General features: G+C 46.7%; 1 pseudogene; it reads left to right on the top strand.

Annotated features, from left to right (window-relative positions):
• The first annotated feature begins 410 nt into the window (after window positions 1-410).
• LOC124973715 (TBC1 domain family member 8-like) lies at window positions 411-22,507 on the top strand (annotated as a pseudogene).
• The last annotated feature ends 61 nt before the right edge of the window (window positions 22,508-22,568 follow it).

Genomic DNA, 22,568 nt, shown 5'->3' with positions numbered 1-22,568 from the left:
TGGGGTTGGAGCCGCACAGCTGCCCAGGGGCTCCCCGCGATCTGTGCGGGCAAGGGAGGGAGGGAGGGGACCTGGCAGCGGGATCGGACCTCCTTCCTCCATTTGGGAACCCTGAGTTGGGCCGCCAGGATGCAGAAACCCGCCCGCACAAGGCGGACGGGGAGGGGGCGGCCTGGGGTCCGGCCGCCATGAGGTTAGGAGGGACGGGGGCGGGGCGGCGTGCGGCTGCGCGGGGTGCCGGAGGCGAGCTCCTCCCACTGCGCTTCCGGAACTGCCAGCGCTGGGCACCTGCGAGTGTGCGGTTCTCGCCCTACCGCTGCCACCGCGTCCTGCCGAGCCAACTGGGCCTGGTGCCGTTGATGGCTGGGGGATGTGAAGCGGCTCCCCACAGTGCAGCCTGATCGCCCCTGATGTGGCTCAAGCCGGAGGAGGTGCTGGTGAAGAACCCTGAAGCTCTGGGTGGCCCAGAAGAGCAGCGGGTACTTCTTGCTACTGCTGCGCCGCCGGCAGGGCGAGGGAATCGGTCACCTCACCGGTAAGCGGGTAGCGGGGGTGGGCCGGGCCTAGTGTCTCGCTCCCTGCAGCACCTGTCGTTCCCAGCCCGGGGTTGGGACCCGGAAATCCGGGATGCGCCTGTGCAGTCGGCGGGGCTGAGAGGGGCTCCGGGGTGCTGCGGACGCTGCCTGGGCGGCCGGGCGGGGTGCGCGGGGCGGGGCCGGTGCGCGGCTGCATGAGGTTTTCTGGGAGCGCTCCTCCTGCTGCGCTTGCGGAAGTGCAAGCGCTGGGCACCCGCAGATCTGCGTTTCCCGCGCAGCCGCTGCCGCCGCTTCCTCCCGAGCGAGCTGGGCCACGTGCGGCATTTGCCCCGCTACGTGAAGCGGGGCACCAGAAGAAAGGGAAACAAGCCCGAGGAGGTGCTGCTGAAGGACGCCCTGAAACTCTGGGTGACGGAGAGGAGCAGCGGCTCCTTCATCCTAGGGCGGCTTGGCGGGCAGTCGAGGGGGGCGGTGGCCTCAGCGGTAAGGAGCTCGCGGGGGGGGGGGGGGGGGGTGGCTGGCCTCAGCCCCCAGCCCGGGGCTGAGTCGCAGGTGGGGATTTCTTGGGAGACACGGGGTCAGGATGGACTTGCCTCGGGTTTGTTTCCTTTCTTCTGCATTTCTCTGGCTTGTCAATGGTGTCTACTCCGCGCCATCCACCCCACCCCACCCAAAAGCCGGCCTTTGCTGGAGTGTTGGAAAGCAGTCCTCATGTCAGAGCATTCTGCCCTGCAGCTCTGCTATGCTTCTTAGTTCCTTAAGTTTTTCTTGATTCTTTCCTTTATTTTTCTAAAGAAAAGCATGTCATCTTTGAACAAAGTTTTATTTCCTTCTCTCTCTGTATACTTTGTCTCCTCTTTTTGTCTTAGCATATTAGCCGGATCTTTCAGTGTGATGTTGAATAGGAGTGATAGGAGAAGTTGTCTTTACCTTGTTCCTGGTTATCAGGAAAGTGTTGAGTTTCTACGTAAGTATGATGTTAATTGTAGGGTTTTGGGGTGAGAAGGTAAATGATTTAATGAAGATAGACAAGTTCTTGATTCCTCGTTTGCCATGTTTTTTTCCTTTAATCATGAATGGTTGTTCCATTTTTGTCAAATGCTTGGTGTATCAATTGGAATTATTTTGTGATTCCCCCCCCTTCTATTTTGATGAATTTTCGAATGCTGGACCATTGTTGCGTACTTGGAGCAAGTTCCACTTGGTCATGAGGTATAATTTCTTTTATATGTTGGTGGATCCTGTTTGCTGGTGTGAACAATTGAAGTCAGGGAGTTGGGCATACTAGGCAAGCACTCTGCCACTGAGCTACATCCCTAGCCCCACCCCTTTCCTTTTCCTTTGTGTGGCTGTGACATGGTTTTCTTGTGGGCCTTGGTTTTCTTTTCTTCCTTTTTTTTCTTAAATCCATTCTGAAAATCCCTGGGTGATTTTGGTTGGTGTATTTAGGCCATTCACATGTAAAGTGTTGTCATTGTTAGATGAATCTGTACCAGGTTGGTAACTGTTTTCTATTCCTTGTTCTGTTCTTTTACTTTTGAACCTCTTTTCCTGACTTCTTTAGCAGTTGAATGCTTGGTGATGCCATTTATCTGTTAGCTTGCCAACAGAAGTTTGAAAAGAATTTGTAGTATATATTTCTGGTTTGGAACATAATTTCCAGATTAGTCTGTGTCTACCTTCAAATATTATGCTGTTTCACATGAAATGTAGATTTTTTTTGTGTGTGTGTGTATTTGGGATTGAACCCAGGGACGCTTAAGCACTGTGCCATATCCCCAGTCCATTTGTAACTTTATTTTGAGACAAGGTCTCAGAGTTGCTGAGGCTGGCCTTAAACTTGTGATCCTCCTGCCTCAGCCTCCTGAGCCACTGGGATTGTAGGTGTGCACCACCATGCTTGGTCGACATGCAGAAATACTAGTATTCCCAGATCCTGTCTCATCTTTTCTGACATTGTCATCCATTTCACTTATTTACATAGTGTAATCACTCAATAAGTTTTTTGTTAACCCTTCAAACATTTCTTTTCAATTGCTTAGGGATAGGAAAAATAAGAAATTTGAATCTACCCTCATTCATTTCCTGAGACACACTTCTTCTCTTTACATAGCTCAGAGCTACTGACCTATGTGTCTTCTTTCTCTGACGAATTTGATAGTTGGTCTGCTGGAAATGGACTTCCTGTTCTTTTTCAAGAAAGTCTTTTTTTTTCAATTTTGAAGGATAATTTCACTGGACACAGCCTGGCATGGTGGTCCTTACTGGTAATCCTACCAATTTGGTAGAAGGAGGCAGTAGGATCACATCTTTGAGGTCAGCCTTAGTAATTTGTTGAATACCTGTCTCTAAACAAACAAACAACTGGGGATGTGGTTCAGTGGTAGAGCACCCCTGATTCAATACCAAGTATCTCCTACCCCCAAAAAATCCTCACTTCATTTAGATTTATTGGTTTGTGATTCGTTTCTTTCAACACCTTATGTCAACTCCCTTGATCGCATGCTTGCAGAAGTCTGCTATAATTATCGTGTTCTTCCTAGGCTGTCTGCTTCACACCCCTCTTCTTTAAAGATTTTCCTTTTGTTTCTGCAATTTGAATATGATATACCTCAGTGTAGGTTTGTAAATATTTTTCCTTTGTTTTTTTTATAATTTTCTGTGTGGTGTTCTCTGTACTTCTTGGATCTGTGATCTGGGGTGTGTCATTAATTTTGGAAAATTCTTGGTCATTATTGCTTCACATGATTGCTTTCCTCTTCTCCTGTTTTTCCAGTTTGGGATCCTTGTATCTTTGAGAATTATCCCCAGCAGTCAGATATTGTATACTTCCTGTGTCTCTGTCTCTCTCTTAGCTTTTCAGTGGGTTTGGGGGTTTCTGTTGATCTGTCTTCAAGTTCACTGATTGTTTTCTTGACTGTCCCATCTACTGATGAGCCATGAAGGGCAATCTTCATTGTTTATTTCTATTTGTTTTGTTTTTCATTTCTTAGAGTTTCCATCTGTCTGCTTTCATGACCTAGTCTTCCATACTCTATACCTTTTCTTTAGAGCCCTTCACCTATAAATCACACTTATTTTAAAAGTTCTCTCAAAGTACCAAGGTCTGTCATATCTGTGTGTCATTTTGATGCATGCTTTATCTTTTCCTTTTTTGGGGGGTTCTGGGGATCAAACCCACGGCCTTGTGCTTATAAGGCAAGCACTCTACCGACTGAGCTATCTCCCCAGCCCTATCTTTTAATCATGTGTATTTTCTGCCTACTGGTATGTTTTTCTACATATATATAGAGAAAACTTATTATGGTATATAAACAACTTATTATTTGTACATGTATATAAATACTAACAAGTGAGGAAATCATCTTCCGTGTGTGTTTTGCAACTCTGCTGGGACTTGGCTCTTTGCAGTTTCCTGTAGCTGAAGGTACCAGAGGCCTCACATTCGTCCATGTCCCTGGTTGTGTCTCCCCTCTGTCCCTGGGTTAAGAACTTCCCAGTCTCCCTGCACTTTGAGCTGTCATGTGCTCTCATTTATCCTGAAGCTTTTGTTGTTGGCAAGGGGGAGGGTCCTAGAATCATCAATCAATCTCAGTCATCAGTGGACATGTGACCCTTACCTGTGACCTTCCCAAGTGTTTTCTAGCCACTTCCTCCCACCCCTCTGGGGACAGGAAAGCCAGAGGGGACACAGGAGCCAGAGAAGGCCTTTTCCCAGCTGGGGTGAGGCCCTGAGGATGCTGCATGGCCTTATTTTTCCCTTGTCCAGAGAGCTGGGCAGGTGTCCCTAGGGTCTTTCAATGGGAACTGGTGGGGTTCTGGTGAGAACACCTGTGCTGCCTTGGGGTCCCTTAAGATTGCAGCACTAGGGCTTTCTTATTCTCTTTCAGTCAGGCCCTCGCACAGTGAGACTCAGGACTGAAGTGTCCTGCAGTTCATGACCTCAGCACTGGGGGAGCAGGTCCCAGCTGTGTTCCTCGGATTACCTGTGAAGCTTTAGCTTTGGGGGTTATGTTTTGACCCGTGACCTCAGTTCTCCGATGAGTCCAAGAAAAGCCTGTGATTTGCAGTCTGCTTGGCCTCTGCTTGTATTTATGGGAGGGGTGCTTCCCAAGCTCTTTGCATGCTGGAACTGAAACTGGAAGTCCCCTGTGGCTTTTTGATTGCTGCCCTGCCCACCTGCCCACCAGTTGAAGGGTCCGGATTGACACAGACCTCCAGACCTTTCCAGAAGCATGTGAGAGAAATCCCCACTCTGCCTCAAAATTCGGCACCCCTCTGTGACTGTCCAGGTGCTGCACACCCTCCCTGTTCTCTTCTTTCCATGTCACCTAGAGTCCCCCAGGCTGCTATTACAACATCTGCATGGGTTCTGTCAGAGATGTCTGAGAAGCGCCTCCTGTGATAGCCTCCTTTCTAGTCTTCCTCGGTGTCTCCACCAGGATTTTTTATCTTTGCTAGACAAACATGGCATTTCACCGGTCTTTTGAAAACTCAGCCTTAAGTGCCTTTACCCCAGCCTGCTGTTTTCTTCCACTGAGCTCTGCTAAGCTGCCTGTGGGTTCTGTATTAAGTGTTAGCTCTCATCCAGCATACAGGACAGCCTTTCTGTCCCCGCTTTGTCATCTGACACCAAATAACAAACCGTTAAAGGGTCAGGGAACTAGCCAAAGAATAATTGCTGTAAAAACACACATGTCCTTCCGTCTGCTGGGGAAAGTCATCCCGTAGGGCACGTGAGGGTGGTGTAGGTGCCGGTCATCTAGGAAGAGGTTGCACAGGGTGAGCAAGGTGTGTCTTGGGTGTGGAGGTTGGCAGCAAGAGAGGCTTGATGTGCAAGTAAATCTATCAAGGGTGGTGGAGGCTGGGCTTCTCTGTTGGAGAAAAGAGCTATGAACAAGGAAAGCAGTAAGAATAAACATGGGGAGTGGGTCGCAGGAGGCATTGGTGTGAACTCAGTATTTCTGTATGTAGATTATGTATACATACACACATTGCATTAGAGATGTGTATGACTCTGTGCAAATACATGAGTCATACGTATACACACAGACCCCGTTACCCATGAGCTTTCAGATACCAGGTTTTTATTTTTATTTTATAGCAGGGATGGAACCTAGGGCCACATACCCACAGATCCACTTCCCCAGCGCTTTTTATTTTTTTTATTTTGAGCCACTATTGTGCTAAGTTGCTTAGGGCCTCGCTAAGTTGCTGAGGCAGTTGTTGAACTCACAATCCTCCTGCCTCAGCCTCCTAAGCCACTGGAATGCCAGGTGACTTTTGTGTAGCAATCCTCTTGAAAAGAAATAGAATTTCTGGGAAAAATGTCCCATTTCGGGGCTGGTGCAGGGAAAGTACAAGACGATGTTGGAATATTTTATTGTGGCAAAGACTATGAAAAACCATGAGTACATATCCAAAGGACACAGAACACAGCTTGAAGGGATTCCTACCAGCCAAACCTGGGACAATTAAATCATCCGAGTAAATAATAGTAATGAATTCTTACACTTTGAAGAAAAGTAGGAAAGATGAGACCATACCAATAAAAGTGAATAAATTGAAAGTTTGATTAATGGGAAATTTACATAACTACATTATTTCTCTGTAGGAGGCTTGTGAGTTACAAGGGAAAAAGGAATAAGTTCATGGTGCAGAGCCCAATCAGCCACTAACTTAAGAGACCAAGTGAACATCACCAGGAGTGGAAAAAGTTGAAATTAGCGTCCACCTGAGAGGATGTGATGCGTAGCATTTCTTCTGTGAGGCTGACCAGAGACTTTAACCTGAATCTAATCAGCATCAGGCAAGCCAAAACTGGGATTTGCTGCTGAAGAACTGGCCACTAATCTTTGAAACCGTCAAGGTCAAGGAAGTCAAAGGTGTGTTGAGAGATGGGACGGCTGAAGGTGATTCTGAACAGGTCCAATATGGTAGAGTCACAAGACAAGCAGTTCTCAACTCCTGTGGGCTGGATTAGTGCCTTTGTTTCTACAGTGGTGCAAAAGCAACCTGTGTTCAGTAGAAACCATACAAGCATTTTTTTTAAATAATGTTTTTGGATGTTAATAGACCTTTATTTTATTTGTTCACTTTCATAGGGTATTGAGGATGCAACCCAGTGCCTCCCACATGCCAAACAGGTTCTGTGCCACTGATCCCCAGCCTGAGTCCCCATATATGCAGTTTTGAATTTGGATCTTTTCCTGGGGATGTGCCCTAGTCCTCTCTGATGTGGGGCAGGCCCCAGCCAGCCTGCGATCATGAGGGCCGTCCAGTGACAGAGTGCCCTGCTGCCAAGGCGGGAGGAACAAGTGGATACATCCCATGCATTTGCGAGTCCTGTGTTTTTATCCCCTTAGGACGGGTTTGTGAGGCACTTGGAAACTGGCGGAATCTGAGGAGCAGAGGGTAGGAATGTCCCAGCGTTAACTTTCTGAGTTGTAGGGTGCGCTATTGTGTTGGCACATGTCCCTGCTGGTGTGAAACATGCTGCACACTCTGGGGTGATGGGGTGGCAACTTGGTGACATAGTCCTTAATGATTCACATTCCTTTAACATTGGGATCTTAAACCAAAATAAACTCCTCACGCCACTCAGGGCCCTCTTGGGGCCTAGTAGTGAAGGAGCATGGGCAAAGGAAGGTGTAGGCCTTCAGCTCCTCCAGGGAGGAGGGAGTGGGTTTGTTCACCTGCCAGTGATTCAGGATGCCATTCATCACAGCAGAATGCCAGTCCTTCACCTGCTACCTGTGCCTTCTTTCCTGCGGGGTCTTGGATGTGTTGTCATATTTCTCAGGGTACCGTTCTGGAGTAGAAAGGGATTATTCTTCCATGTGAGATGTGGATATGATGAGGATCCTAACGGGCAACACTTACCTGGTGCTTGAAGGGCCTGGCAATAGTCTAGGTACTTTGAATGAGGACTTAATTTCCATAATTACCCTTGGAGGCATATCGTGTTTGCTTTATCTTCCAAAGAGACCAGGGCACAGAGAAATCAGGTAACTTTCCTAAGGCCACACAGCTTGAAAGTGGTAGAGCTGGGGTTCCAGTCGGGCAGTCTGACTCCAATAGCAGGTGCTGGGGAAATGGGTGTGAGGAAGCTAGAACTCTGGGCCCCATTGGAGCTCTTACTGTGCAGGGTGTCGGAACTGTGCCTGGGCTTTCACCAGTGACCATGCTGCTTCCGCATGTGGGAGTGGCAGCTGCACACTGGCTGCGGGTCTGCCGGTCCCTGAGCTCACAGGTGTGTTTGCTTCTCTTTTGCCTTGCAGGTGGCCTGGTGGGTGCTCTGGAGGCAGTGCTAGATTCCAACACCAAAGTCGCTTCCTTTCAGTTCTGCTTCAAGTTCCCAGCTCACAGGTGTACTCTCCCATAGCATGTGCAAAGTTCCTGGATGGATCCGACATTCACTGGGCCATAGCCACTGGTTAGTCTTGTTCCTGTTGGAATGTTCCAGACCCTAAGGTCTGAGCATGCGGAGCATCTGCTTGTTGGTGAGCCTGCCTGGGGAGCCTCACCTGCTTTCAGGAGCTCTGTGCTCTCCTCCAGGTGTCTGTCTCTTTCTTAGTGATCAGAAGCAAACTGAGCTGTGAGCATGAGTGAGCCAGGCTTCTGAGGGGTATGTTTTACGCACTCACGTGTTGTTGGGTATGAAGTGGCTGTTTCCTTTACGGTCTTGGTGTCTGATTAACAGGGGTTTTCCCACATGTGTGTATGTGTGGTAATAGCTGGGAGCGAAGTGCAAGGGCTGTGTCTAACTTGGGCAGTCTCCTCCCCATGTCGCGTGTCTGTACCAAGAGACTGCATCACTGGGCTGCCGGGTGCTGAGGAAGTTTAAAACTCCCCTCCTCCTGCACCTGAAGGTTCTGTTCCTTTCGGGCATTAGCTGGTAGCTAGTCATGTTCCTGGAATTGTCACAGCCCAAGAAGCCCGTTCTATTATAAATAAACCCAAAACCATGTCTTCATTTTGCCTACACTTGTAATAAGTGTTCACCTTCCAGAGAGTAAAAGATAGGGAAAAAAATCATCTGTAATCCTTTATCCAGTTTTAAAGTGTTTACCCATCTGTATAAAGTTAAAAAGGGTTTTATTGATTTATTTATCAACTTACTTTATTAGGTACCATAAACTTCCAATATCACCTCCTGTCTATAACAAAATTTCCCCTGGAAAAATACCGAGCATAGGAAGAGGAGATTTTTCATTCCCATCCCCCATCCAGTCCTAATCATTGTTCACCTCTCCCTGTTTCTTTTTCAGTCTATTTTTTTTTCCTTTCATGTTCCATTTTAACTGTTCCATTTTACCTGAGATTCATTGCTACATATTCATACATGCACATAATGTAATGTGGTCAATTTAATTTCCAGTACCTCCCTGTTTTTAATTAGGACAAATCATCTTATTTTTATCTAAAGTGATAAAAAATATGAATGCTCATTGTAAACATAGCAACATTGAAAAGTAGAAAGAAGAAAATATCCAGTCCTGTGTGGTGGGACATACCTGTAATCCCAATGGCTTGGGAGGCTGAGACAGGAGCATCCAAAGTTCAGTGCCAGCCCCAGCAAAGTCGAGGTGTTAAGCAACCCAGTGAGACCCTGTCTCTTATTAAAATATAAATTAGAGCTGGCGATGTGGCTAAGTGATCAAGCACCCCTGAGTTCGATCCCTGGCACCCCACCCCTGCCTACTCCAAATAAAAGAAAATATCTGTTGCCACAAATCCTAACCATCCAAAGTAGCCTCAAGGGTAGTTACAAAGATGGGTAGAGATGCTCTTATATAATGTAACTTGTCTGCCAGTTCTGGTTTATATTAAAAGTATTAGGTTTAGTCAATTTTCAATAAATGGAAAGAAATGGAAGTAAAACAAAATTAAACTTCCAATAAATGTTTAATAGAAGAAAGATTCTTTTTCTAAAAATTTCACATGAGGTCAAGGGAAGAGATTTTTGAAAGCATTATAATGTTAGCATCGCGGTATTTGAGACACAGTGCTTCGGGTTTGACTGTGTTCTTGGACATTCCCATGCTACAGGACCTGGGTACAGCATTCTTATTCTCCTGCTTCGACCACCTCTTACCTTACAAAATTATTTTACATTGTAATTCTCATTCTGTCCTGTAATGGTGTTTTCTGTCACTGTCTCAGCTCTGCATTTACATGTCTTTCATGCTTCTACTCAGGTATGGTTCTCTCAATGCAGAATCTTTTATTTTGGTTCATCTCTTAACTGACTGGATTCCTGTGTTTTTTTTTTTTTTTTTTTCTTAGTGGTGTCATGAGTGTCCTGTTCTCTGAATGTTTTCGCTTGCGCTAATGTCTGCCCCTTGCTTTTGGACTTGAGTGATGCCTTGGCTGGGTGTGGTTGTGGTGGGCTACGCTCTAGAGCTCAGTGGCTGTTGCTCTGGGGTCTTCCAGGATGTGAGCCAGCTACATGGGGATCATCAGGCTGCTCTCTTGGGCCTCCCCCTTCCCTCCAGCTTGTGGCGATGTGCTTTCACTGCATACAACTGCCTTTGTCACTGCCCTTTGGTACCTTGATCAGAATCTGTTACAGCCACAAGCTTGTGTTAACATTTTCTGTGACTGTGCTGTGGCATCCTGCAGTTTGACTTCTTTAATCATTTTCTCATGGGAAATTTCTTACGTCTTTCTGCATGTGTATTATAGTTTACATTCTATTTGTTGGATTCTCCATTTAAAGACATTTTTTGTTGGCTAGCTCTTCTTTGTCTTTGCTTTTCATCTGTACTATCCATTCTGTACATAAATTTATTGAATTAGTAATACAGCTTTCAACATTATTTTCTGTACCTCAGTATTAACTTAGTTACTAGTTTTGTCAGATTGTTTTGATCCTTAGTTCATTGCTCTATATCTTTTCTTCCTTTTTTATCTTTTATTTCCTCATTTCATTTTTGAGTTCTTGTTTGGTTGAATTTATGTTCTTAGTTGATTGCTTTGGAGCACAAAGCATTTGTGAGAATTTCCTTTTCTTCTTGGAGTGTTGACTTCCTTCTAGGTTGTGTCTCATCTTCAAGACATTTTGTCTCATGTTTCTGTTCTCTTGCTGTTCATTGTATGCTTCCTGTGCTGCATGTCCTCATCTTGGCATTTTTATTTCAGACATTATGGAAGCAGGAATGTGGTGGGGGCACATTTTTAACTTGGGGGCAGAGTAGAACTATTTAACTTGGGGGGACTGGTCTACTGCTGGTGTAGGAATGGGGTGTGGTAAGGAAGTGGGATCCTCTCCTTGTGTTTTTCCCAGACCCACTCTTACGTAGGCAAAAGAGTTGATTTTGCTCTGGATTTGGAGCTCTTGATACAAATATGTGAATTTTTGTCTCCTTGCTAGTTTGGCTTCTGGGGAGTTGGCTGGGTGAGGAGTTAGTGCTATCTCTGCTGTGTTCCTAAATCCACCCCTTCAAATGCACAGCCATGCAATGTAGTTCTTGATGGCTGCATAGCATTCAACCCTCTGGCTGTAGGTCGATTGACTCATCTGGTTCTTTAGTAGATACTTAATTGGTTCTGATTTTTCAGTTCTTTCAAAACAACCAAGCATCTATTTACATCAAATTTCCAGGACACTTGCCATCCCCAAAGACCATTCATTTGAAAGGTTTTGTGCCTGCTGAGCATCAGACATCGGCTTGGTGTTGGGGATTTGGTCTTCTTCCTCTCTCTAGCATTACATGTCCATGAAGTAACAAGTCCAGGTGGAAGAGGGCTGGGGAACCCAGAGAGCACAGGACCTTGAAGACAGAGCAGAGAATGAGGAGTGGCTGTGTGGAAGGGCTGTGCACCTGTTGCCAAGGGGACATCAACAGACTGGCAGATTGCCTGTGGGGGTTTGCTCCAGCTTCCCAGGGGCCCACGCCCAACGCACAGCAGTTCTGGGCAGGTTTAGTCCCCAAACTCTTTCTTCTGAGCCAGGCTCTGCTTCCTGCAATTGTCACTTGGCTAGATTTTGGCCTTGGGCCGACAGCCAGGCTTCCTAGTGGCTTGCTTTCTACCATCATCATGCCCACAGAAGATCCTGAATAATGAGTTATTCTTTTTAGAGTTCTCTTCTGGCTTTGAGAATGGGAGCCATAGGTGCATTCTGTTCTAGGGCTTGTGCTGTTGACTGAGATACTTGGACTTGTGCAGGCATTACTCAGGCCATCTTCCATGTCGTTGACTCGCCCTCATTCTTCATTGTGTGCTGAGCATTGAGAAAGGATCCCTGCCCAGGAATTTGGGTCACGGATAAAGTACGAACAAAAAGTGTAGGAAAGGCTCTGGGTGGAACCAGAACAAGGGTAGGAATGGGAAGAGCAGGCTGTGAGGATGATCCTTGTCTTTCCTAGGCTCCTGTGTGACAGGACAGGGAAGTACAGGGGGGCCTTTAAGAGTAGTTTTTTTTTTTTTTTAAACTAGGTGGAGGAGAGAGTTAAACTATTTCATGGGTGAACTGTGTTATTTGGCAAAAGATTTGTGGATAACAGGTTGGAAGGGAGACAAGTTGTTATTACTATTTTAATTTCACATGGACCAAAGTCTCTCCAGGCTTCCTAAAGGTGCCTCGCTTTAGGCAGAGAGAGAAGTTGTGAGCATTGACTGAGTGGCTTGGGGTTGTAGACAGAGGAGCATGCCCAGTCCTTCAGGCTAGAGCTCAGACATCCATTGTGCTGACTCCCTGCTGATGCTCAGATCACTGTCATTTACTTCTTTCTTCCCTGCCTTCTTCATGGAAATAAAAGTTCTACTGTCTCTCTGGCTGCTATCCCTCCTGTGCCCAGGACAGCATTGGGCATGTAGTCAGTGCCCAGTAAAGCATAGTGGGTAGATATCGGGGAAGCATGCAAAAAAGGTGACCGAGGCCCGTTGTTGAAGATTTGTAAGGCGAAGGAAAGTGACGTGTCCAGATGGCCCCCTGACTTGACTTTTCGGTCATGTGGAAGCATAGCCATACAAACCTTGGACTTTTCACTTTGGCATAGTATGCAATAAATTACATGAGCTCTTCAACACTTTATAATACACAGGCTTTGTGTTGGATGGTTTTGCCCAACTGCAGCAACACTTGACCTGCCTCTCTTGTCCTAACATGAACTGTAGTGGTTCTTTTCTCGAGGTGTTTCCCTTACTTGGGAGGAAGGAAATTGATTTCTGCTTTGCTGTTTCCTGAAACAGTTCTGTAGGAGAAGGAAAAATGTCCTCTCCCTAGGTTCTGTAGTTGAGGCCCTAGAAATGACATCGCTATACAGCAGATGAGCAAGAGAGAAAGAGTTGATTTGAATGCACGCAGAGTGTATACACGCGGCAGAAACTCAGCCATGTAACTGGTAGGGTGGTTAGAATCGACCTTGCACAGCACCTTAAGGGAAAGCAACCAGTTGGCTGAGGACTGAAGTGACAGGAAAAGGGTTCCAGCTCTGGGGTGGCTCAGGTTCGGGGAGGAAAACATGGGGGAAACTAATGGAAGGAAGGGTTGTCTCTGTGAGGCTGTGTGAGCCCCTCATGCTGCAGAGATCAAGAGGTCAAAGGTGTCTTCCCAGGACAGAGGGGGACACAGTGTGCAGACGGTGGTGGTGCACAGCACTAGTCTTCTCCAAATCCTGCAGTTGGCTTTACACTGACCTTTGTGAACCTAAAGAAGACATTCCTTGGTGTTTTAAAGAGACTCTTAGGTACTAGTTGCATCGTTCTTTGGGGCTGATGTGAGTTCTCACACCAGAGCTAGTGACTGGGTTTCGTGTCTCTTGTGTTGGTTCGCTTTTCATCGCTGTCACAAATACCTGAGATGACTGACTTAGGGAAGGTTGGTTTGGCTCCCAGTTCTGGAATCTCCAGTCTGTGACTAGTTGGCCACCTTGCTTGTGATCCTGTGATGGGACAGCACATCATAGCAGCGGCTTATGGCAGAGCAAAAGTGTTCACCTCATGTCGAGGCAGGGAGCAGAGAGGAAGGGGCTGGGGTCCCACTGTCCTCTTCAAGGGCACGTCCCCAGTCATCCAAGGACCTCCCGCCAGACCCCACCTTGTGCAGTTCCATCACCTCCCAATACACTAGCTGGGAATCAGGCCTTTAACACATGGACCTTGGGGAGGCATTGAAGATCCAAACTGTAGCATGAGTGTAGGGAGGATTTGGGAAATAATTGTGAATTAAAATTCTCAAAACCTTAGAAGTCAGCTGATTCAGCCACAGCTTCAAGGTCAGTAAGTGACTGAGAGACTTTTCCTTGTGTTTTGCAACCTTGTGATGGTTAATCAATCCCTGCCTCCCCGCCCCCCGCCTCCGCCTATGGCTGTGGCTTTTTCTGGGTAGTGGACAGGGGTGGTTGTCATGGAAGCAGCAGAGATTCGTCAAGTGCCTGGGTGCATCTGTTCTTCCTGCTTCCTGTCGCTTGTGCTCTCTTCCTTCCCTTTGCCCAGCTCCCTGGATGAAGGCCCTGTCTCTTGTGAGTCAGGGTCTGATTGCTTAAGAGAGCAGCAGCAGGCTTGCTGAGCAGGAAGAGGAGTCCAAGAAGTTCTGAGAAGCGGCAGTGACGTTGGAGGCCAGGTTCGTCCTCATCGAGGCAGAGGAGGTGGTCACCTACTGCTCTTGCTGCTGCTGTAAGGGCCGGGTGCTGCGCCAAGGCTGTCTGTACATCAGCATCAACCACCTCTGCTTCTACCCCTTCTCCTGGTCAATGAAGTCATGTGAGGCCAGTATCGGCATGTGCAGTGATTTGGTCCTTCAAGATAAAATTGGCCCTGGGGTTGATTGGCATGGCTCCTTAGAGAAGCCATTAAAGGTTAAATCCCACAGCAAAAGATTTAAGTGGGTGGTTGAGATAACAGCAGGTGATACTGGATTAGTTTCCAAATGATTTGTGCAGATAATTAAGTTTAATTATATGTGCTACAACCAAGGAGCTTGATTTTTATTTATTTATTTATTTTTTTGTTTCTTGGAGACAATTCATGTTTCTGCTATTTTCGGGAGCATATCTGTGTAGCTTATTTAAATAGCTACTCAAGACCTTTTACCACCATAGACCATGTTGAAGGTATAGTATCATATCTGATGGGTGACTATTTCTAAAGGAGTAGCATGTACTTCTTCTTAATGCAGAAGGACATCTTTGAAAACACCCATCCCTGAATATCAGGACTGTTGACTATGCAGAATGCTTTACCTGGGTCCACTTGAGATCCAGAAAGAATTGGTGGACATCGCACCAGCAGATGGCACTGTCCTCGGTACTGGCATTCCCACAGGGAAAGGCAAGGCCACACGTGTCAGTTGTGTGTGGAAAGTTTCAAAAGCTATTGCCATTGAAAACACTTTCAGAAGCCATTTCAAGAGCCTGTGCTGGGTGGCACGGGAGATGCACACGTGTGTGTGGTTTTCTTCATTTATTCTCCAAGTGCAGCCAGTGGGAGGCCTCCTCCTGAATGTCTGCTGTGGCCAGCCTCCTGCACATGCTGTTTTCTCTTTCTGTTTCACCAGCCTTGGTTCTGATGCCTCAGCACTCTGCTCTGTGTGCCCAGTCCTCTCCTGACCTTGCTTGGAATGGTCCCCAGCCTAAGCTTGGCCATCTTTCTTTTCCTTCTTTCTGAAATGCTTTTCAAAATGAACACCCTGCTTTCCTTCTGTCCTTAGCCTCTTTAGAAACTCCTGTTTGTCCTTCAAAACCCAATTCAGATTGGTCACCTCCACCATGCCTTGGACCCCATATAATGCACACCATGTCTGTTTCTGGGCTGGGTTCCATCAAGTTGGTGTTGCTTATTTGCTTGTAGGTTAGTTTTTCCTGTTTGTGCTGCTTAAATGCAGGGCTCTTCACACAGCAGTCACTTAATGAACACAGGTTGGCAGTGTAGACAAAACTAGTGTGGGCAGAAGAGCTGGGATAGCTGGAAAAGAGTAGTTCCAGGCCTGACATAGAAATGAGGCCGTTTAACATTCTAAAAGCCTTGAAAACGCTATTGCTAAATAAGTGGAAGGAAATTTGACAATATGACATTCATTCTCCACTTTGATGTGAAAAGGAAATGTTCTAATTTGGGACACTAAGGATTGTCACTAAACCTAACTGTGTTAGGATGATGATATTTGGGAAAAAGTAATGATTGCTAATATTTGATGATGTTTTTCAAATTGTTATCTGTGTGATGGATCAGCTAACAGAAGATTTTATCTTCTCCCCCTTTCCTCTGCATTAGCCTACTGCCTATCACTGTATCAAAAATAACTCTCTGTTGGGTACTGTGGCACAAGTGTGTAATCCCAGCATCCCAGGAGACTGAGACAGAAGGATGGCAAGTTCAAAGGCAGCCTCAGCAAAGGAGAGGCACTAAGCAACTCAGTGAGACCTGTCTCTGCATGAAATACAGAATTGGGCTGGGGATATGGCTCAGTAACCAAGTACCCTTCACTTGAATCCCTGGAACACCCGCCAAAAAAAAAATCTGGGTCTAGCATATTGGAATAAAAATGTATCACCTGCATTGTATTATATTATTTTTATTAGTAGCAGTAGTACTGGGGATTGAACCCAGGGCTCTTAACTATTGAGCCCTGTCTCCTGCTTTCTGAGACAGGGACTTGCTAAGTTCCCTCCTTGGCAAGGAGGGATCCTCCTGCCTCCTGGGTCACTGGGACTATAGGTGTGTACCACAGCACCTGACTATCTTTCTGGCAGTGCTGGGAATCAAACCCAGCGCTTCACACGTGTTTGGTGAGTGCTCTACTACTGAACTATGTCCCAGCATCTGCTTTCTTTTCCTTAAGTGAAGGGGTCTTGCTTTGTTGCCCAGACTGGCTCTAAAACACTGGTATCAAGACACGCACCTGCCTCAGGCTTGCAGGTAGCTGGGAGTTGCACACACAGTGTGCCTGACTATACTGTATTACCTTAGCATTTCATAAAAATGGCTTATACTGTCTTCTGAGCATAATAAGAGTCATGTAACACTGACTGGATGTTCAGCCCTTTTATGTAAAGGAGACATGAATAACCCCCTTGCACACTTCTTTTTCTTCTACCTTGATGTGTGAGTGTTGTTTTTGAACTAGAGTTTGTGTGATTCAGAAACTTTTGCATGAGTGTTTAAATATTCTTGGAGATGTATGCTGTTGGATTCCAAAATGTTGGTCCTTGAAAGTATGCAGTAGCCAGCACCCTGGGAGATGACACTTAATTCTTTAAGAAAACCATTGACTCATGAGTTGGGTTTCACCAGCAGCTGTCAGGCAGTTGTGTACTCTTCCCCTGCACAGGCTTTGAAGACTTTTGCATTTTAACTGAAAAGAAAAAATAGAATTTTGGATTGTTATTTGCTGATCCTTGAAGTTTGGCTCCCACTTTATGGGGGATCTGAATTTGCATCTTTTCTCTTTCAGTTCAACTTGTAATCCCTTGGGTTGATATCCAGAAATTGGAAAGGACATGCAACTTCTTTCTGGCGAACACCATCCGGATCACCGCGCAGAATAAGGAGCATGAGTCCTCCATGTTTCTGATCCTGGATGCGGTCTTGAAGATCATGGAGCAGCTGGTAGATGTGATGCTGCAGAGGCTGCTGGATAATGAGGTCTGGATGAGGTCTGGAGCCAGATGTGCAGGAGCGAAGCCAGATCACCAAGAGGTAGAACTTCAGTCCCATGGTGTCCCTCAGCTGCTTGACCTTTTCATGCGCTTTGGTTAGCACCTTCTGGTTGAGTTGTGCTAGAAATTGAAACATGTGTCTCACACACTTCAAAGTGAAATTGGACGACTTTCCAGGAGGAAGGGAAGAACGCAGGCCTTTAAGCCCTTCTGGGGCTTTTGTTCTTGTAATTTGAGGTTTCTGGCCTCTGGTTACCAAATGTGCCCAGAGGGAGTGTGGATGCTGGGTGTGGAGCATACCCATCTGCTCTGAGACCACAGAGAGGCCTCAGTTGGTGGCTGAGGTAGTGGGTGAACTGAGAGGAGACTGTTGTTCTCAGTTGCCTCAGACACATGAACACCATATAATTTCAGGACTTGTGTGCAAAATAGATAGCAGTCCTCCTGCCCTTAGTGCTCAGGTCGAGCTACTGGGATTTGTGCTCATTACTGTCTTGGTGTGTCTTGGCCTCCACTTTCTCCTGAGGGGGAAGGGAAATGTCCCACTAGGGAGGAATTCATTGGCACCAGAAACACGCTTGCGCGATGTGTGTAAGGAGTAAGATGTGTGTAATGTGTAAGCTTGACTTTAAGTTCCTCAAACCAGTGTGGCCAGCATGTTTTGGGGACGAGGATGTCAGTTTTCCAACTCATTTTATGTGTATTATGTAAATTAAATTTCTTCTTAACAGATACATAAAAACCTAAGGATTATACATGTCAATGGGGAACCCTAGGGTGTTCTGATGCAGGTACACTTTGTGTGATGTTTAACTCGGGTAAACCTACCTGTCTGCTCAAACATCATTTCTTTAGGATGAAAATAATCAAAATCCTTTCATCTAGCGTTTTGAGTATTCGGTGTGGGATTGGCACCTGTAGTCACCTGCTCTGTGGCAGCACCCCGGAACTTCCTGCTCCTTCTCTCACTGGCTCAGAACCCATTAGGCAACCTCTCTGGCCTCTGGTTTCCACCGTTCTACCTTCAACTGTATGACAGCAACATTTTTAGATTTCAATGTAAACGTGTTGGGTGTACTTGGCTCTCAGCGACCTTGGGGTTCCCCTGAGGGACCTCACCTTCCATTCTTGCAGTATGTGAACTTCTTTTTATTTGTTCTTTGTAGATATACTTGACCGTCATGTGTACTTTGACATGTCCTACATCCATGGAGTACAGCTTCCCTTCTTGTGGTTGTACAAGATGTGGAGCTACACCAGGCATATATTCATATTCGAACGTAGGAAATTGTGTGATTCAGTGTGTGAACCTGCGCAGTGCACTTGGCTTCCCCTGGCTCCCTGGTCCTCCTCTGGAGAAAAGTCAGGCTCCCTTTTGGATATCCACATATGAACAATTAACCTTTTCAATGGGTAGTTCAGGTTTTTACAAGAATCACAGGACCACACAATCATCACCACAGCCACAGAACCTTTTATTACCCTCCAAAGAAGCCTCACGTTCATGAGCAGTCACTCCTTATTTTTGTCTGTCAGCCTTCTATGTGGACATTTCATGTAAATGAACCTGGCACCTTGTGGTCTTTGTGTCTGGCTTCTTTCACTCAGCCTGAGGTTTCCAAACTCTGTCCATGTACACTTTCTGTTGATGGCTGAGTACTATCTACCCTGCTTGAGGGGATGTGCCACATTTGCTGTGTCCATTCATCAATTGGTGGATGTGGGGTAGTTTCCACCTTCGACTGAATCTGTTGCTGTATTTGTGTGCCAGTTAGTGGACGTCAATTCTCAATTGTGTTGTGCACATTCACCTGGGAGGGAATATCTGGGTAAACACTGCGTCCACTTTCAACCTTTGAGGGCTTCTGGCTGTTTGCCAACATGAGTGCGTCATTTGGCCTTCCACGAGCAGCGTGTGAGGGCTCCACCTTCCCCATGTGTCACCCATGCTCACCCCACTTATCATCTGACCTCCACACATGGCCTCTGCTGCCATTTTTGGAGTACTTCTCACAGTTACTCCAACCAGGATGGAATGCTTATTTTAGTTCATGATTTCATGAAATTCTTGCTGGTGGGGACAGCAGAATCTGCTCCTTGCATTTGCTCCCAAGGTCGACCGTGGGTCTGGATGGACCATGGGTTTGACTGGCTCTGGAGGGGCATGACTTCTTATTTCCGTCTCTAAACTATCAGGTTGTGCCAGCGAGTTCAAAAGTGTTTTCCTTTGGAATTTCCTTTCTGTAGACCTTTCCATGTCTTCTTAACCTCTCCAACCTCTCACCAGGGACCTTGAAGCCAGAGCACAGAAGGAGCTTTTCCGAGGCTTCTTCAGGCTGCCAAGAAAGGAGAAGCTGCACGCTGTGGTGGACTGCTCCTCTCGATTCCCTTCAATCACTCCCACACTGCGGGATGAATGTTTACTTCTGACAGCTCCACCTGCTTTGCCAGCAGAGAAGTTGGCTGCTGTAATGTTGTCCTTCTGCTCAGAGAGGTAGACCCTGCCCCTCACCTCTGCTTGACCTGCTGTGCATACTCTGAAGCAGACTTTTGTCATTTAACCCGTTTTGTTCAGTCCATTTTCTGTTGCTAAAACAAAATGCTTGATGTCAGGTTTACTTATTAACCAAGAAGAAAAACAAAAAGGAATAACATGGTGCTGGGTCAGCTCCAGTGAGGCGTTGTGGTGGACAGTGTCCCTGTGGCAGGAGCTGCGTAGATGGAAACATCATGTGTGAAGACAGGAAGCCAGGGAATGGGGAGGGACCACTGTGTTGTAACAACCCCTGTTGTGGGAATGAAGCAGGTCCCATGATCCCTACTGAGGGCTGTTCTTCCAGTGACCCACCCACCTCCTACTAGTCCTCACCTGTTCAGGTTCCACCACCCTTTAGCTGCCCCATTGGGGATCAAGCTTTCAACACAAGTACTTTTGGAGGACACACTCAAACTCTATCTGAACCAGAGCAACTTGGGCTGTGAGATGGGACACATGGGGTGTGGGACATTTGCACTGTTTTGTCCTCTAAAGAGGGACATCTAGATGGTCTGCGTTCAGGAAGGAAGCATGACCTGAATTACACCATTAACCAGTCAGCCTTCATTTTTTCTGTTTTTGCTGTGGCAGCTGAAAGTTGCCTAGAAGTGATTGGTAAGAACAGTATATCCTAACCTCACACTGTTGATAAAGCTGTCATTCATAAGTACATGCCTCGCAATTCAAGCTTTTCCTACAGCTCTTAGGAAGGGATCCTCCCCTTTTGTTGCCAAAAAAAAAAAAAAAAAGAAAAGGCAAAGTATAAAAAGTTTTGCCTTTAGAAAACACGTGGCAAATCGTTTGGCCTTTATACTTCTCTGGAACTTGTGAAAGATTTAAAAATGCCTCCTTTTGTGAGGATCAGGTCTCTCCTATAACTCTGATTCTCTTGTTGGAAATGAGGGGGTGGGCAACCTGAGTTTACTTCTGAATGCAAGCAGCTCAGTCCTTGATCTCAGGCATCTCTGCTGAGGGGGTACCACAGCTGTTACACATCAAGACCTCTGAGGTCTCGCTTCTCTTAGCATAGGTCCTGAGCCTGATTGTTTAGGAACTCAGTGTTTTTCCTCGTATGATTTCCCACCTCCATGCCCTCCTTCTCCAATAGATGTCTTCATTTTGCAAGCATTATTATCAGTGGAGCAAGAAAGCGACATGATGACCTACATACCTAAAAAATTGATTTTGGAATTATGCATAGCATCAATTGACCTTGTAACCATTTTGTAAGTGGAATCCTACAGCATTGTCATTTTGTGACTTGCTTATTGCAACACACAATATCCTTAATGTTGATCCACTTCTTATCTGTTAGAATTCCCTTCCTTTGGAAGTCTGAGTAATATTCCATGGTAGCCTAAACCATAGTTCCCTTATCCATTCATCTGTGCATGGAAGCTTGGGTTACTTCTACCTTTTAATGATTGTGATTGATGCTCCCTTGCACACTCTTCAGCCTTTATACCAGGTCCTTGTTACCATTATTCCATGTTAGATTAACTTCTTAGCATGTTCGTGGAGGTCTGCCTTCCTTCTTTTTTGTGGTCCTTACTGTGATTCAAATCTTTTTATTAGTGCCTTGCAATTAAGCATAGCAGTGGGATTCATTGTTCCATATTGGAACATGCACATAACGCAATTGGTCAGTTCTGTTCTCCAGTACCTCCCCTTCATGTGCCGTCTTTGGCATCAGGCAGTGAGCATGGAGAAGATGGAGGACACCAGTCTGCTGCCCAGCCCCATTCTCATCAGCATCAGGAGCAAGATGGCCTTCCAGTTCATCGAGATCAAGGATAGAGAGACCTTGGTGGAGACCCTGCTTGAGAGACTGAAGCAGGTCCACGCCAACCACCCTGTGCAGTATGACACCTCAACCAATGACAAGGACATGGTAGGAACCTGTGGCATGGTGACTTTCCGTGACGTGACAGTCCCCCCTCACCACCTCTGTGTCAGTGGGCTCCAGAGGGCATGTGTAGGAAGGTGACCCCCTTGGGCGTGAGGACACAATGTGCTAGAGATGATTGGGCCTCCAGTAGTTGGGGGTGTCAGTCCGGTGTCACTTCTGATGGACTGGGTGTCCCGAGTGGGCATTGAACGCAATAGAGGGGCTGGTCGGGAATCACACCACTGCTTGGAGGGGTTGAGCGGGTGCCCCCCCAGGTTCGGGGGACTGGTGGTGTGCTCCCTGGGTGGGTGTGGAGCAGACACGCCCCTCTACGGGCCAGAGGGATTGTCGGGCACCCCCACCTTCCTCACAGGCTGAGGTGCCACCACACCCCAAGGTTGCAGGTGTTGATGCCCTTTGGAACAGACAAAACCCACTGAGAGAGATGCTCCCTCATTCTTAGGGTTCGATGGCTACAGAAAAGGACCTGGGTCTGCTAGGGCCTCACCTTCGAGAACTTTCTTTGACATATACTTTTAAAAACACATTTTAAACTAATACTTAATAATGGTGCATATTTTCCTCTTACTTTTTTTTTGTTTTCTTTTAAAGGCTGGACACACATCACCTGTTTTGTATTTGACAAGCATGTGCAGTGACCACAAGTTTGGGGATTTTGAAATGTTGTCCTGTCACAGCAGCAAGGAGCGTGAAGACAAGAGCCCACCTCTGCACCCCGGACCCCTGACTGTCATCCTCCAGCCTTTGGGCAGCCAGAACCCTGACTCCCGCCTGGTTGGTGAGGCCACTCCTTCCCTGGTGTGCCATGGGCACTGGAGGCTGGGCAGTGACCATGGAGGGTGTGGCACCTGAGCACCAGCTCCTCTGGACCAGGGGGGAGAGGTGGCCGCAGACCTTGGGCAGCAAGGGCTCTCTTGAGGGCTCAGACAACAGAGGGGGAGCCGACCTTTCTTTCCCCTGTCCGTTAGTGGCTCTCGTGCCAT

This window comes from Sciurus carolinensis, unplaced genomic scaffold, assembly GCF_902686445.1.
Source record: "Sciurus carolinensis unplaced genomic scaffold, mSciCar1.2, whole genome shotgun sequence".
NCBI classification, from domain to species: domain Eukaryota; kingdom Metazoa; phylum Chordata; class Mammalia; order Rodentia; family Sciuridae; genus Sciurus; species Sciurus carolinensis.
This window is presented reverse-complemented; position numbering and strand designations above follow the sequence as displayed.